The sequence below is a fragment of the Botryllus schlosseri genome, chromosome 7, assembly GCF_051294905.1.
Source record: "Botryllus schlosseri isolate E-star chromosome 7, Bs_hap1, whole genome shotgun sequence".
Lineage (NCBI taxonomy): Eukaryota > Metazoa > Chordata > Ascidiacea > Stolidobranchia > Styelidae > Botryllus > Botryllus schlosseri.
The window spans coordinates 19,988,656-20,003,350 of record NC_137242.1 but is presented as its reverse complement, the minus strand read 5'-3'; the positions used below and the strand labels follow the sequence as shown (position 1 = coordinate 20,003,350).

At 42.3% G+C, this 14,695-nt stretch overlaps 1 protein-coding gene and 3 long non-coding RNA genes across 6 annotated transcripts in view; 2 read left to right on the top strand and 2 right to left on the bottom strand.

Annotated features, from left to right (window-relative positions):
- LOC145442840 (glutathione synthetase-like) overlaps window positions 1-14,695 on the bottom strand; it is a 350,056-nt gene that overhangs the window by 44,615 nt on the left and 290,746 nt on the right. The window lies entirely within an intron of this gene.
- The window catches only part of LOC145442999 (uncharacterized), a 445,110-nt gene that overhangs the window by 344,241 nt on the left and 86,174 nt on the right, over window positions 1-14,695 (top strand). The window lies entirely within an intron of this gene.
- On the top strand, window positions 10,224-12,455 carry LOC145443347 (uncharacterized). 2 transcript variants are annotated; one of them, XR_013916407.1, is made up of 2 exons: window positions 10,224-10,492; window positions 11,046-12,455. It is a non-coding gene; the product is annotated as an uncharacterized LOC145443347 (long non-coding RNA). The 2 variants fall into 2 exon arrangements; XR_013916406.1 differs by lacking the exon at window positions 10,224-10,492 and adding an exon at window positions 10,540-10,979.
- LOC145443346 (uncharacterized) lies at window positions 11,541-13,055 on the bottom strand. The gene is made up of 2 exons (XR_013916405.1): window positions 11,972-13,055; window positions 11,541-11,923 (listed from the first exon to the last, which is right to left on the bottom strand). It is a non-coding gene; the product is annotated as an uncharacterized LOC145443346 (long non-coding RNA).

The window sequence follows — 14,695 nt, the reverse complement described above, 5'->3', positions numbered from 1 at the left end:
CTGGCCGCACCTGATCTGTATGGTTATTTATAACAGTGATAGGTGGTACATAAAAATTCTATTGAAAATTCTTTGAAAGCAAATGTTTTCATGATAGAGAAGTTGGAGTCGGAGTCGGAGTCGAAGTCAAGGTCATTCTCACAAACTCCGACTCCGACTCCAGTCAGTATTTTCCCCACGACTCCGACTCCAGCCATTATAGTTTTCACGACTCCGACTCCATCAAGCGAAAATTACCCCGACTCCGACTCCGACTCCACCGACTCCGACTCCACAGCCCTGGTTGAGGCACATTCAAAACAAATCTGTGATTCTGGAAATGTCGACAGTACAAAGAAAATTATGCTAACTTTACTATACTGGAGAAAATCTAGTACTAATCACTACACTTGTACTGTGATGCGGAATTTAATGACTGAAAATTCACCCGCTTTTCCAACATTCCTTCTCTACAAAATGAATTCTGACTATTCAGTGCTCTGTTTGAAGCGGACGCCAATACCATTGCCTGAAAATTTCAAATAGGCCTTTCTGAAATGCGATGCAGTTGAGTTGAGTGACAGATTTCATACAAAGAGCATATCGACAAAGGTTACGTTCTTGAAATTGGTCTTTATCCCAGCCTGAATAGCAATGCAAAAGGAATTGCATCAGATTTTGGAATCTCGTACGCCTGTGAACAATAGTTGCGAGCAATGAAATTCACGAAGAGCAAGCTAAGATCACGTATTTCTGGCGTCCATTTTGAATAGGGTCTGATTCTTGTTTCATTTGACTCGTTACTAGAAGTTGAAAACCTCTCACAGAGCAAGCTGCGTCAATTGTCACAAGTATTCTGTGTTGTTAAGGTGTAACTACATGTGTCTTCTGATTGGTATGATTGAGATCGCAGCAATGTAGGATAATATACCGAAGTGAGCGTAAAATATAGTACTAGGAAAAATTCCGGCCCGCCAAAAAAGTTGTACTCCTGAAATTTAGGCCGCGGCTAGCAAAAGGTTGCCGAACCCTGCTGTAAGGGTGATTTGACTTGATTCGAGGCATTGCGACTCTGCACTTTTAGACCAAAATTTGTTGAGTCCACCATCAAAATTTATGCTGGATGGGGGAGGCAAAAAAAGGGTTGACCTGCAATGGCCTACATTGAGGATGTAATTTTCGGATCTTTATTTGGAAAAATAATACGGCTTGTAATATGGGCCAAGATTTCGTCCCGCTAGTTCACAATTGACTAACCTGAAAATATTTGCACACCCCTGATTGAGCTAGGTCAGGGCCAGCCAACCCGTGGCCGCGAGAAGGTTTTGAATAGCCCGCGACGTAATTTCTTAAATTAGGAATTGTGGTCAAAAACGGATCCCACAGAATGTGATGGTTATAGCTATTCTGGAACACAGTGCAACTGTATAAAAAGTGCTAGTCGTTTTGAATTCAAATGAAGGGAACGCTGAAAGACAGAGAGGGTCCGAATTATATGACAATTGCTAAAGAAAAGAAAAACTGACTTGTGGATGATATCAGCAGAGGTGGTCAAAGTAGTCAAGAAAGCTACTCAAGTAGAAGTAGAAGTAGCGACGGAAAAATCTACTCAAGTACAAGTAGAAGTACTTCTTCAATAAGCCACCTAAAACTACTTGAAGTAGAAGTAGAATTAACTGACTTTATATCTACTCAAGTAAGTAAGTAGTTTTGAAAACAGCCTTAATTCGTTCGCATGGACTGTCAAAAGCTGCGAATTGAGCTATGCGGCATGTGCAGGGAGCTTGATTCGTATTGATGCATCCCAGGAGGTATCAATTTTCAACATAATAAGTATTGTTTCGCATCATGGGATGCAAATTATAGTACTGATATGAAAATGCGATACTTATCTTTTGTTTACTGGAACACCCCGTTTTTAGAGAATATCATGGGATGGCGCTCTACCCCATATTATAAGGCCACAAGTTTAGGCGAAGAGCAATACGTAGAAAATGTATCGGATACGGTTACATCACTTTGCGTGATTATTATACGTTAATTAAAATGAAATACAAATACCACTTCTAAAAAGCGGAGAATATATTTCCTGTATTTTGTCTACAAAGCTTAAAAGGTCATCTGCTAAAACTGGTGTAACGTTCAAAAAAGCTGGATTTTTCAGATTATCAAGACACGTAAGGGGCTGCTAGATTACAATATGATAGGTAATTGCTAGATTGCGAAACGGTAGTTTCAAATGTTGTGGTGGGCCATATTTACTGTGATGAAATATTTCATATGGGCGACAATGCGGTGTGAGAGGAACCAAGCAATCCGGTACCTAAATTACATTCACTGATACTTTCATGAAAACATATTTGTCACTCCATCACTACTATGCGCGAAGCGCAATAAAATTTCTGGGCTTTACTTGACTTTTATGAATATTAAATGTTGGTACTCCATGAAAACAGCCGCGGAATTCCTCAAGTTATCTTTCGTATTGGGGGATTAGACTACTTCTACTTGACAAACTGAAAATAGCGAAAAGTAAGTAAGTAGATCACAAAATATTACGAAGTAGAAGTAGAGGAAATCAGATCTACTTGAATAAGTACCAGAAGTAGAGGAAAACTACTTGAGTAATCCCTAAAAGTAGAAGTACTTCGTTACTGACCACCTCTCGCTTTCAGACATATTCTGTTGTAATTCGAATGGGTGATGACATATGAAATCCTTCGCGAATATTGCCGTTTGTTCTCAAACATGCGCGGTATATAGTCCTAGTCGCCATGGATGAAACAAAGAAGGCTACACCATATTAACACGTTTTATCGATAGTATTCAAAACGGATCATGCTTAACGGTATTGATCCATATCTGCAGAAACCCGCTCGAATAATCAATACGAAAAGTATGTAATTCATTTACGCGAAAATTCGAGTAGGACAGTTAGTATAGTTTAATTAAAGTCCAGAGATACTAATGTCTAGAGATATAAAAGCAGGAAATGGCGAGTGCTTATGCCGCGTTTAGTCAATCAGTTTTAATAACATTTTCATCATTTCAAAACACCACGAAACTGCGATCCAGGGCAGTCGTATCCTGTCGCGTGTAGTAATTGGTTGCGACAGATTTGGCGAGATGAAAGTGTCTAGTTGAAAGTGAGCCTGACTCCAGACAAGATTTGAATATGCCGAAAAACACCCTATTATTTCGTGTAAGCTTACATGGGCCGAACTAGGACCAAGAATTAGTGAGGATGACAAATAATCACTAGCAGCGATAAAGTTTCCGTAGGGTATGTTGCGGCAGTGTAAATGTGTAGTATCGCAGTGCGTCAATAAATATGTGCCGTTCGCTGTGCATATTCATGCCGACAATAAGGCGGGTGCCTTTGTACCTAGATATTCCATGGTTTTGTCAGCATTTTAGAGCATTCTTGTTTAGTGTTTTTGAGGACAATTTACCTCGCTGACGTAAGATGAAACGCACTAACTCAAAAATAGCTTCAGAAATATACCAACTTGTCGCATTAAGTAATAACAAGGACTAAGTCAAATTGGATTTATTATTGGTACTGCAAGCAGGCGACTCGAACCAGGCTTGGACAACTAAATAATTCTAGTTGTCTAATTTCACTGAATTAGAACGAAATGCAAGTAATCTAATTCTAATCTAATTTGGATAAAGCTGTGTAGCTCTAAATCTCATCTAATTCGGAAAAGCTGAAAATTTTCTAGTTGTCCGGGTCTGACACAAACTGAAAATATATTTACCTATATCTGAACGTCACAAGCGCTACTATTCCGGCAAGGTCAATACACTCAATACCATTCTGATCAGGACGTCAATGCCCCTGTGGAGACGCTGTAAATGGTCATGGAGCAGCGAGTCAGTTCGTTGGCTACTATGTCCATTTTGTGTTGTCACATATATCGGGCCTTGTGTGGATTTTACGTCGTGGCGCTGAAGCGCCAGTATAGTTGCCGACTATCTAATCGCAAACAACAATGTCAGCGGATTTCAAATTGCTACATCGATACCTTTGGTGCTATACCTTGGAGAAGATCGACTAATATTCCAAAAGTTTAGGGCTACTATTGTGATTAATACACATCGATACCTTGGTCACTAACTAGGATTAATAAAGAAGTATAATGTAACCGGAATTACTAGACCTATAACATTAGGAATACTTCAGGCCAGTACTGCTAATATAAAGACCTTAGAAAAGTAACCCATGGTTGAACTTATTCACACATTCGTTTTTCGAAACTGATGTGTCGATGATGGAAAATGACACTAGCCTAAAACCCGCTTTGTCCGCGTATTCACTTTACGAAGTGAATGCGCCTGACGAACGCCATTTTGTCGCATTGCAATCATTACGTGTACGAACTATGAAAGTTTACTGTATTGGCAAAAATCAATCTGCAAAAGGGTATTTTCATGCGAGGGTTTACTATGACGTATTATTGCAACGTGACGCCCATCTTTCTTATATTGTTCAAGTACTGCATTTACCTAATCTTTGACATCTACCATCATATTGCTTTAAGATGACGCTAACATGTCTTAGATATAGGTATAAGTTATGAACATTTAATTTGAGAATAGTTGGTTGTTACTGCAGTAATTTATTAGCGAGTACTACAACTGTAGGTATTAATAAGGCGTCATAACTGACCCCGCCCCTATACTAGTGTCAGGACCCTTCACCCCAACGGGACAAAAGTTTGAAATTTTGATGTGTAATGGACCATAGGACAATAGAAACATGGGTATTTAAAGACCTCTTGGGGTAAGGCATTGGAGCATATGTGAGTTCGAAATTCGCGATAAGCCTAGTCTATTGCCTATGAAGCACGATATATACGAATGAATAAAAAAGCTTAAGCACACCAATACTGGAAATTAAGGAATATAGCATGATTACAATTAGGATATTGGTTCACATATGACTATTATAAGTGAGATGGTATCATTTTGTGCTTATCTGGGACTGTGTCGTATGCATGTTAAGTGTTAGCTATACCATCAGTTTGCTTTACCAAAAATGGCGCCACCATTTTTTCATGTATGCGAGCTTTTACAGTGAGCCGAAGTATGACTGATATATGTATGCATATCTATGCCATGTATGATGTCCACATGAATTGTACACTCAGTTGTAGTATCCAATTATTGCATATAAAGACGACATCGGTGCGTCCGCTAGGTTCGGCGAACTTGTGACTCTATGCCAATGTAAATCCGCCAGTCTGAAACAGAGCCCCAAACGAAGCATCCAGTAGCAGACTATATCCAGAAAACTGGACATTGACGGAGGCATTGCGGAAGGGTTTGACGTCTTTTGAGATTGAAGGGTGATGTTCCGATGTCACTCTGAAAAATCTTGACATACTATTGATTGGATCGGCTGCTTGCTGCAGGTGCAAAGTATACAGAAATAAAGCAGTGCGATGAAATGGGAGCGACTGCTAACCGAAATTGCAATGTATACATAAATGAAGAAGCTCGATTAAATTTGCTGGAATCGCTCCACAAAGCCGATGAGCTAAAGATGGAAAGAGCCAAGAACATAGAGGTATTGCATTCGGAATATCGTTACAACGAACCCTCAACAAACCCCGCGTTCTGTTGGACTTGGAATGCCCGATCTCCGAATCGACAGCACGCAAGTAGGCTACTTGATGATCCTAAGTAGTAACGACTCAAACAAGGGGCCGGTTCCTGGACTAATTGCGGTTTGATATCTGCATCTGGAAGATTGGGGAACTCTTATAAACAAGGTGGTCGGCAAATTGGTCAACTTGAACTCTGTGTGGTATTGTTTTTTTGTGGCATCGATTGGCATATTTCTTGTATATTATATGCATGTATATTGTCGGCAGGAAATACCGTCACATTTATGATGTAAACACACCTTGGAGTACTGAACTGTTATTAATCGTGCATGAATATGAATAGGTTAAATCTTGACTCGTGTTGTGATTGACGTATATGTTCCGTGTGCCAACTTAACCGAGTTTTGCATAGATACTTCATTGCTGTCTGCATGATAATTATTGGAGTATGTTGGTTGAATTAAGCCAAGGAACTTGTCTATTGTATGAATAGTTTGAGCCGCTGGACCTTCCAAGGTCACTGCTTCGTTCGTTCGATCAATCTACAAAAATTGCTTCAATCAACGTCGACAAAACCGGGTTGTATAAGGGGTGTGGAAAAATGTGGAAAAGCCATTAGATGGGGTTGAGCTCTGTGAAGTAAATCGAACCAAGTGTGGAATACTTGCATGGCAAGCGCCATGAAGCTACACTATAATCAAATGGAGGGACCAACTGAAGGTCTTCCAGGGCTGAGCGTCATTTCTTGGCAATTTCAGTGGACGGGGGAGAGTCTGAAGACGAACACATCGATTACCTCCTTGGGCTACTATCTGCGAACGCCAATCTATAAAAAGAAAAGATCGTCGAAGGGTCACAACGGGGGTGCTGATTTTACGGAATTATTTGGTCGTCGGCTTTTGTATTTAGTTGATACAACAACAGGTACGAAATTCTGCGCTGACATGGGAAGCGTCCTCAGATTAAAAAACGTTGTCGAAACCAAATACCCGCCAAGCTGGGAGGAGCGACAACCTATAGACATAAAACTATACGTGATATGAGTGACTCCTCCCACGTTGACTCCTTAGTAATAATCAATTTCGACGGACTATCGGCTCCATTTACGATCGAGAAAGGAGACCTCTCGATATTGTAGTTCTAAAATGGATTGATCAGGTACAACAATTACCAAACATAGCGACTGAATTTGAATCTCCGCCTAATGCAAACGAAGAGTTGTCTTTAATAACGCTTCATGACGGGATCTCGTGTGATCAACGGGACGGAACCAAAGCCGGAAGCAGTCTTCGCGACACTGTAACCGATGATGGGTTGATGGAAGCTGCAAATCAAATAAGCGTCGAGCCGGCACGTTGTCTGTGTGGCCGCAGGCCGTTGCCGCTGGCGCAAGTGTCGAGATGGTAATCACCACTGGCGCGAAATGTGTCGAGTCAGGAATCCCTGCTGGCCCCAATCATAAATACGCCGATTTTACGACGGCAACTGTCTTACCTTCTTTCCCAAAAGGTCAAAAAATTATGGGAAATCCCTAGTGTTGGGTCAGGTAGCCCCTGCTGGCACTAGTCGAGAAAGTGTCGGGTCAGTTAGCACTGCTGGCACTAACTAAAGATGTGTCGAGTCAGGAATCCCTGACGGCACCATTCAGAAGACGTCGAGCGTGGAATGCCCGCTGGCGCAAAAGAGGACCAACACGAGAAAATTGGTCCTGAAAGCTTTCGTGGATGCCCTTGTCTGAATAACTGTAACAATTCGGCCCATAGCTTGCATGCGACAGCAACAGAAGACGTCGAGCGTGGAATGCCCGCTGGCGTAAATAAGGACCTGCACGAGAAAACTGGTCCTAAATGCTCTCGTGGATGCACTTGTCCGAATAACTGTAATGATTCGGCACATAGATGCATGACGACAGCCACAGTCATGAGTACTACCCCAATAGGTTCAAACAAAGCAGCTATTGCCGGTCAACCGAATACACGCCCGGTCATGTCCGGCAAGGAGTCTGGGGATTTTAAGATGCACGTCTCCCCAGAAACGGGCCCCGGCGGCGACCGAATCCGCCGGCGTGGCGATAGGCGTGGGCACACGCCGAGATCAGAGGTCAGATTGAATAGGTTGGGAATCCCCGCTGACAACGAAGAACCTCGCCCTCTCTCCACCAACACCAAAACCCCGTTCATCACGAGATTCGCATTGGGGCAATAACTGGCCCAATTACTATGTAGCCTAACCTTACAACAAGACACCAGTCCCAGCGTGCAGACGGAACTCGAAAGTCTCTGTGCACAATCAGTAGCACTGGCGAAACTGTCATACAAACCTCCTGACTTTTGACTGGCCTAGAAAACATCGCCATTCCTGAAGGAGTCTTGACAGCCGTTTATGATCCATTTGCTTCCGAACTTGATAACCTGCGGGGCCAACTCAGCGCTCCCCAATCCATGAAATACCAATGCGACATCGGACGTAAGGACCCATCGACTAAGCCTTTCGTTTCTGGCCCTTATAACCTGACGCGGGAGGGTCAGGCGTAGGCACTAAAGGAAGCAATAGATATAATACCTGATTTTGGTATTATTGAACAAGGTTTTGCCGAATGAAAATTGGCTATTTTTGTTGTTCCTGAGAAAATGAATGAAAGACTACAAGACAAGGCGAGTCGCACTCGATAGTAGCAAGACGGACGTCAGAGGTAAACCCCCATCCCAAGAAGTGTACATGATCGCTTACTACAGTCCGACGTGGGTAACCCCAGCGGCGAAAGACTATGATCCAAGCACTACAGTGCTGAAACATCTGCCACCCCTAACAATACAATGGCGAATGAAAGCGAGGCTGGTGCAAGTAAGACGATCGAAATCGATGGCTAACAAAAAGGGGGAGTATAAAACGGTCAAACCAACTGATGCGACTTATGGGAAGCAACAGTTGCAAACTCTTCGCGCGCGAAACCAAACCGACGGAATGACGAAAATCATTGGTGAAACACCTACAACGACGCGAGTGCATCCGGTCACCACTGCGAAGGCTCTGCAGAACTCCACGGAAGACGGCAGGACCGACATCGGAACGGACTACCAAAACCCGGACCACAACCGTAAGATAAGTACCGAAACAACTGTTTTGTATTCAACAGGAGACGACAAAGACGACTCGTCCCCGAGGAGTGTCGAACTAATGAATACTACCTTGGAGTCAACGATGGTTGACGCATCACCGCTGCCTGGGCAGAAAAACCAAAGGTTGGGAACATCCGTACCTGAATATTCCCGACTATCAAGAACCACCGTGGGGAAGACAGCCACAGATTTCGTTGACTACAACTATACTCAATGGCTGCACGAACTGGTGATGATGGAAGGTGGATATAAGGTAAGTGGATTAAACTTGATCGATAGGATGATTATGGAAGGTGCGAAACTGATACCTACACTGGAACCAGTAGCTGTGATAATGGTGGTAACCGGGTTGATAGCTCTGGTGATTGTGTTATGGGTAGGTTGTATAAGGTGTCGTCGACGTAGAACCTCAAGTCGTATGAGAAACACGAGGAGACGAAACGGAACAAATCAATGGATGGCGATAAGTTTAATACGTAACACAACGGAGAATGACAAAATTTGAAGGTAAGAGAATTGGTTATTCTTAAAATTTAGGCGTAAATACAGGATATTCGTAGTTTGTACAGGGAAGTAGTAAAATGTGATGTTATAATTTTGCTAAATCGTGAAGTAACTTTGTGATAGGTATCAGGCGTACAAAATTAATCCCGGCGACGCATTGTTTGTAATAGGTTTCAAGTGAAGTATTTTACGTAATGGGCGTAAACGAACCTCGTATCTAGAAATATGCTGAGTCATGGTAAGATAGCTATGTAACGAAGCATAAATGAATGGAAGTGTCTACTCGTCCGGTACCGGACAAATTAGGTTCCTCAGGCTATTCGTCCGGCGTAAGCACGCCGCAACTGCAGAATGGGTACCGGGATTTCAGGAACTGTCGGCCGTAACTGCGCCATGGATTCCGAGAGTAAGTTCGCCTCTTACGAAGACTTGAAAAGTGCTTTGGAGAAATACCAGAAAGAAAATTACGTCCAGCTCTACAAGAGAGATTCACGTACGCTCGATGCAGTAAGAAAGCGAATCACTCGGCGAAATTTCAATGATGCGCTCAAGTATGGCCAGATATCTTTTCACTGCATCCACGGCGGCCGCAGATTTCAGAGCTTATCTAAGGGTCTTCGACCTAACCAACGGCAAGTAAGCTTTACGTATGATACGGAATTTCCACCGGGTCCACAACCACATGAACATCAAGAAGCAATGTTCCCCATGAGCATTTTGTAGTCTTGGTATCGTGAAATTAGGGTTGGATTAGCCTCAGCCTGAACCCCAACCCATTCCTATGACACCCAACCACCTGATCTTACGACACCCAAATCCTAACCCCACGCGTGCCGACACCCCAATCCTAACCCCACACATGCAACCGCAACCCCAATCCTAACCCCACACATGCAACTGCAACCCCACCACCTCATCTTACGCATACGCAACCCCACACATGCAACCACAACCCCGCCACCCCGATCCTAACCCACCCGACCCTAATATCCCGCACCCCACATGTTCATGGGAAGCATTGGTTTCATGGGGATCACTTCTCGATGTGTGGAGAATAACGAAGAAGTGCCCCCTTTTTAGCTCGCTTCTGGACTACGGGCAGCGGCACTGCCACACATGCTGTGCATTACGCTTGAAACACAGGGTAACGTATCACGATTTCATTGCAGCACTTTCCGTAAAGAGTGCCAAGCTCATATCAGGTTTGGTACGTCAGAGGATGGGCAGTATCTCATAGTGAAGAGTATGAATGAACAGCATAACCGCGGGTTGAGCAAGGTAATATGCGATTATCACTATTGAATCAATAAATGACAACTAATTCATAATCACCGTTATATTATTGGAATTTATTGCAGGTTGCCTACGAATTTCTACTATTCATGATTGAATCGGTCAATATGATTGAGAATTGCATAAATATTGCTGTCAATTTTTTATCCTCTCTCTGCTCATGTATTCAGATTTACCGGTAAAGCTGAGTGAGGTGTCTTGGAAAATGTAGGGCCCGTAAATAATAATTGAACATATTCGGGCGGACCCGTGGGTATAATGACTTCGTTACGTAATGACATTTCGTGGCCTGTCTGCTATGTCAAAAGATATTCAAATCGCCCATACGTACTAAACTAAAAGACGCACACGATTTCAAATTGGTTGGTCAATTGCGCTATAGCAGTGTCCGAAGTCTGTGATGCAGATAATAGCACCCCAGCAGTGTCCGTAGTCTGTAGCAAAATCACCATGACACCAGACAAGTTCACGGGTTGGTGTCAAATTAATCCAAACTTTATCTTGCTACACTATAATAAAACTGATCTTGCTGTTTCAGATCTTTCCAACATTCATCTGCCATCAAAACTGAAAAAAAGAGGACGCACAAAAGGCTTGAAACAAACTGTGGTTGGCCTTCCGAAGAAGAAGAAATGTGACGCTCCAGTTCCATTTAAAAAAAGACATCCTAAAGACAGAGACCGATGTAAGTTTATTTCATGCAGAACCTCAGCAAATTTCACTTCTGCCTCATTCACAGTGATGCTGTCATGGTTTGTATCACCATCGGACACTAATGAAGCAGTGTATGGAAAGAAATTGGGCAGTAAGTCTGTCACGTCTGACACTCGTCTCATCCCCAACAGTTGCCTTGATGAGACTGTGAATATACTCCACATCAAGAATTACTTCGCATATGATGGATGGGCTGCTGTGATGAAGGCATTCCAAAGTAAATATAGTCAGAAGGACTGGTACTGTGGAGTATGCGACCTTCAACTTACAAAGAGCAATTCAATTCGTTTTGACTCCTGTCTCAACCGGGATCATCTCCTATGTGCTGGACTAAACACTTCCCCGAAACAAAACAAATGGTTCTGTGGCCGCTGCAAAAAATAATAGATGCCTCTGTTAGAAAAATATGTAGCGGCAACTTTGACATTGAAAGTACTTCAATGTTAGTTTTCATAATTGATGTTCCCAGTGAAAACACGCTATCAATGCTTAAATATCTTGGAAGCAGCAAATTGTATGCACAGCATTTACTGTCACTTGCAATATGGAGTGTGCGGAAATGCCAGCATGCATACCACATTAACACCCAATGATCATATATACATTGAAAGTTATACACAAATATTTTTCGAACAGTTTGTCGAATGTGTTCGATGACTTTGTCATACCTGTTTAAGTTGTTCACTCCCTTAATACAAGACCCTCGTCGAAGGTAAATATCTACTTGGGCCCATTTAATAGCTACCTAACCAAGAGATCTATCGACTGACCTATCATTTTGAATGGATTACCATCTGTGAATTGCTGTATGGCAGATTATAAAAAAAATACCTCATTACCTCTTGTCGCCGTAATAACACTCTTGCCATACCTGATTACCTCTGATAGTCCTATAAACGCTCTTGACCTACCTGATTACCACTGATAGTCGTATTAACACTGTTGCCCTACTTCGCCCAGACATTGCTTCATTCATTCATTTGCTATCATTTAATTTTTCGTCATCTTTTCAACTACAATTCGTTACAGACGGATGATGCAGAGACAATGTAGGCATATACTTGTTTCATGTGGGTTTTATCAGACCACTTGACTTCCAAGGTTGTATCGATCTCTCCTATCCGACAACCGACACCAAATACTGTGCATGCACATGTTTTCTGTATGATCATTGCTGCTGTCCATTTGTTCTGTATTTCTGTTGTATGAAAATAAAGACGCACAGTCTCTCTCAGTTGGTATTCCAATCATTACTGCGCAGCAACATCAAGTATGAGTACTCGTAGTACAGCAGAGGTGACAATTCCATCTTAGCTGTACAAGTTCACGTACAATTGGTTAGGTCAACGACGCTTGTGTGAGTTCAGAAATAGGTGGAGGCAGCAAGAATTTCGGCGAATCGTTCGTGTTCTGACTGCATCCGGTTATTTATCGATAGCACTTTGGAACTCTTCGTATGGCGCAAACATTCCCTCGGAGCTCCAATTATGAGCATACAAATCAGTATCCTACTTGTTCTTACTTCATTAAGCGTAGGTGAACATATCTTGTAAAGGTAAAGGTGGGCGTCAAGTTCTGGTACTTTCACGACAGCAATTTGCAATTATTAGTATGGCGTAAACTTTCCCTCGGAGCTATAATTATGAGCATACAAATCAGTAACAGTAACCATTAAAATCAGTAACCAGAAACGCGAATAAATAATGTACAAAACCGAAGCCTGTCATAAACGTATACAGTCTCCATAGTAACGGGCCTACGTCACACGGTGCCGGACGAATAGCGTGAGAAAATTATTCGTCCGGTACCGGACGAGTAGCCACTGCCTAAATGAATAGCAGTGCATCGTTTGTAATAGGTATCAAGTGAAGTATTTTACGTAATGGGCGTAAACGGGAAAAACTGAAACCTCGGAACTAGAAATCTGCTGAGTCATGAAATATCAATTCGAGAGAATTATAAAAGAAAAAGGTCGACGTGTAAAAGTACTTAGGCCCGTATTCAAGAACACCAATCGGTGCTCAAGCATTGCTTGAGTGCCTCAAACAAGAATAAATGGTATTCAATAACGTAACTCAAATCTCAAGTTTAAGGTCAGTTTGAGGCGCGCATCCTTGAGTGTGAGTTTCTTGTGAGAACTCACGGTATTCTAGAAGATTCGGAATCTCCACACTCGAGGGTATTTCGCTAAGTTTGAGTAGTGCTTTTTTCAAGTTTGATCACAGGGAAGCTTGAACTGGACTTGTTAGCTCTCTGACTGATGATGGACATTGCAAGTGAATGTAGTCGTTCTCGTAGGAGAACCCAAAGAGAGAAGGAGTTGCTGCATTCTCCCGTAGACAACTTTATGTGGGTTGTCGAATCGAAAAAAAGTGATGCCAAATCAATCCAACATAAGAATGAAGCTTGGGAGAAGATCTGTAAAGAATACAATGCGATGCCTGATGTGCAGAAGTTGACAATCATACAGCTCAAAAAACTATGGCAGAACATGAAGAGCAGAGCAAAAACCGATATCTCTCGGGAGCGTATGGCAACGAAAGCTACTGGGGGAGGCCCGCCTTCACCCGAAGTTGAGGAGATTTTTTAAAAAATCTACAGCGCGATTCCGTCACAGTTCGACCCTTTGCCGAATGACTTTGATGGTGATTTTAGTCGTTCTACCCAACCTGTCCAAGAGGTCGTAATCCATGTGACTGATGTAGAATGCATGGATAGGCCTAGTACAGACATGGACAGCAGTTCTGTATCCAACTCTGGTGAGGCTCCTGTCATTACAACCACAGGGAGTAATGTTTTCCTCAATAGTACAATGATATCTGAACCAGAAAATGTTAGCTCTTCATGATATACTCAGCATACCAACAAAAAATTGAAAGCACAAAGCGAGGTCAATGATTTTATTTTGAGAAGTTTGTCTGAGCAGCACGAGGCGAAAATGAAACAAATAGACCTGCAGATAGAACAACAAAGGCAGGAACAAGAAGTTAAAATGGAGAAATACAGAGCTGAAATGAAGTTTCTTGAGGAAGAACACAAAGCAAAAATGGAAATTTACAAAAGGAAAGCAGAAAACCTAAATAAATGAAGCATGTACCAAATTTTCATTGTGACGCTATGTTATGGCAATACAGAATTTTTGAGTGGTAATCATGTTATAGTAGCCCAAGAAATATTGGTTTGGAAACGACTAGATTTGGTTTCTTTGTACAGACAAGAAATGGTTGCGGACTATGTCTTGTCGACAAGCTGCTCCGTTACGATCGTTGTCAGGCACATGTGCAACAGGCACTTCATCAGATACTTGATTACAGGGATCAAGTTCGATACATCTAAATATAAATTCATGTTTAGATATAGATGTGCACTGGTTTAGTGGTTTGTGTCAAGGAGTTGAGACTCGAGCCCGGTTAGTTGAGCAAAATCAGTTTACACTCCCAACGTCTGAAGAAATAGCCTATATAGATACACTTC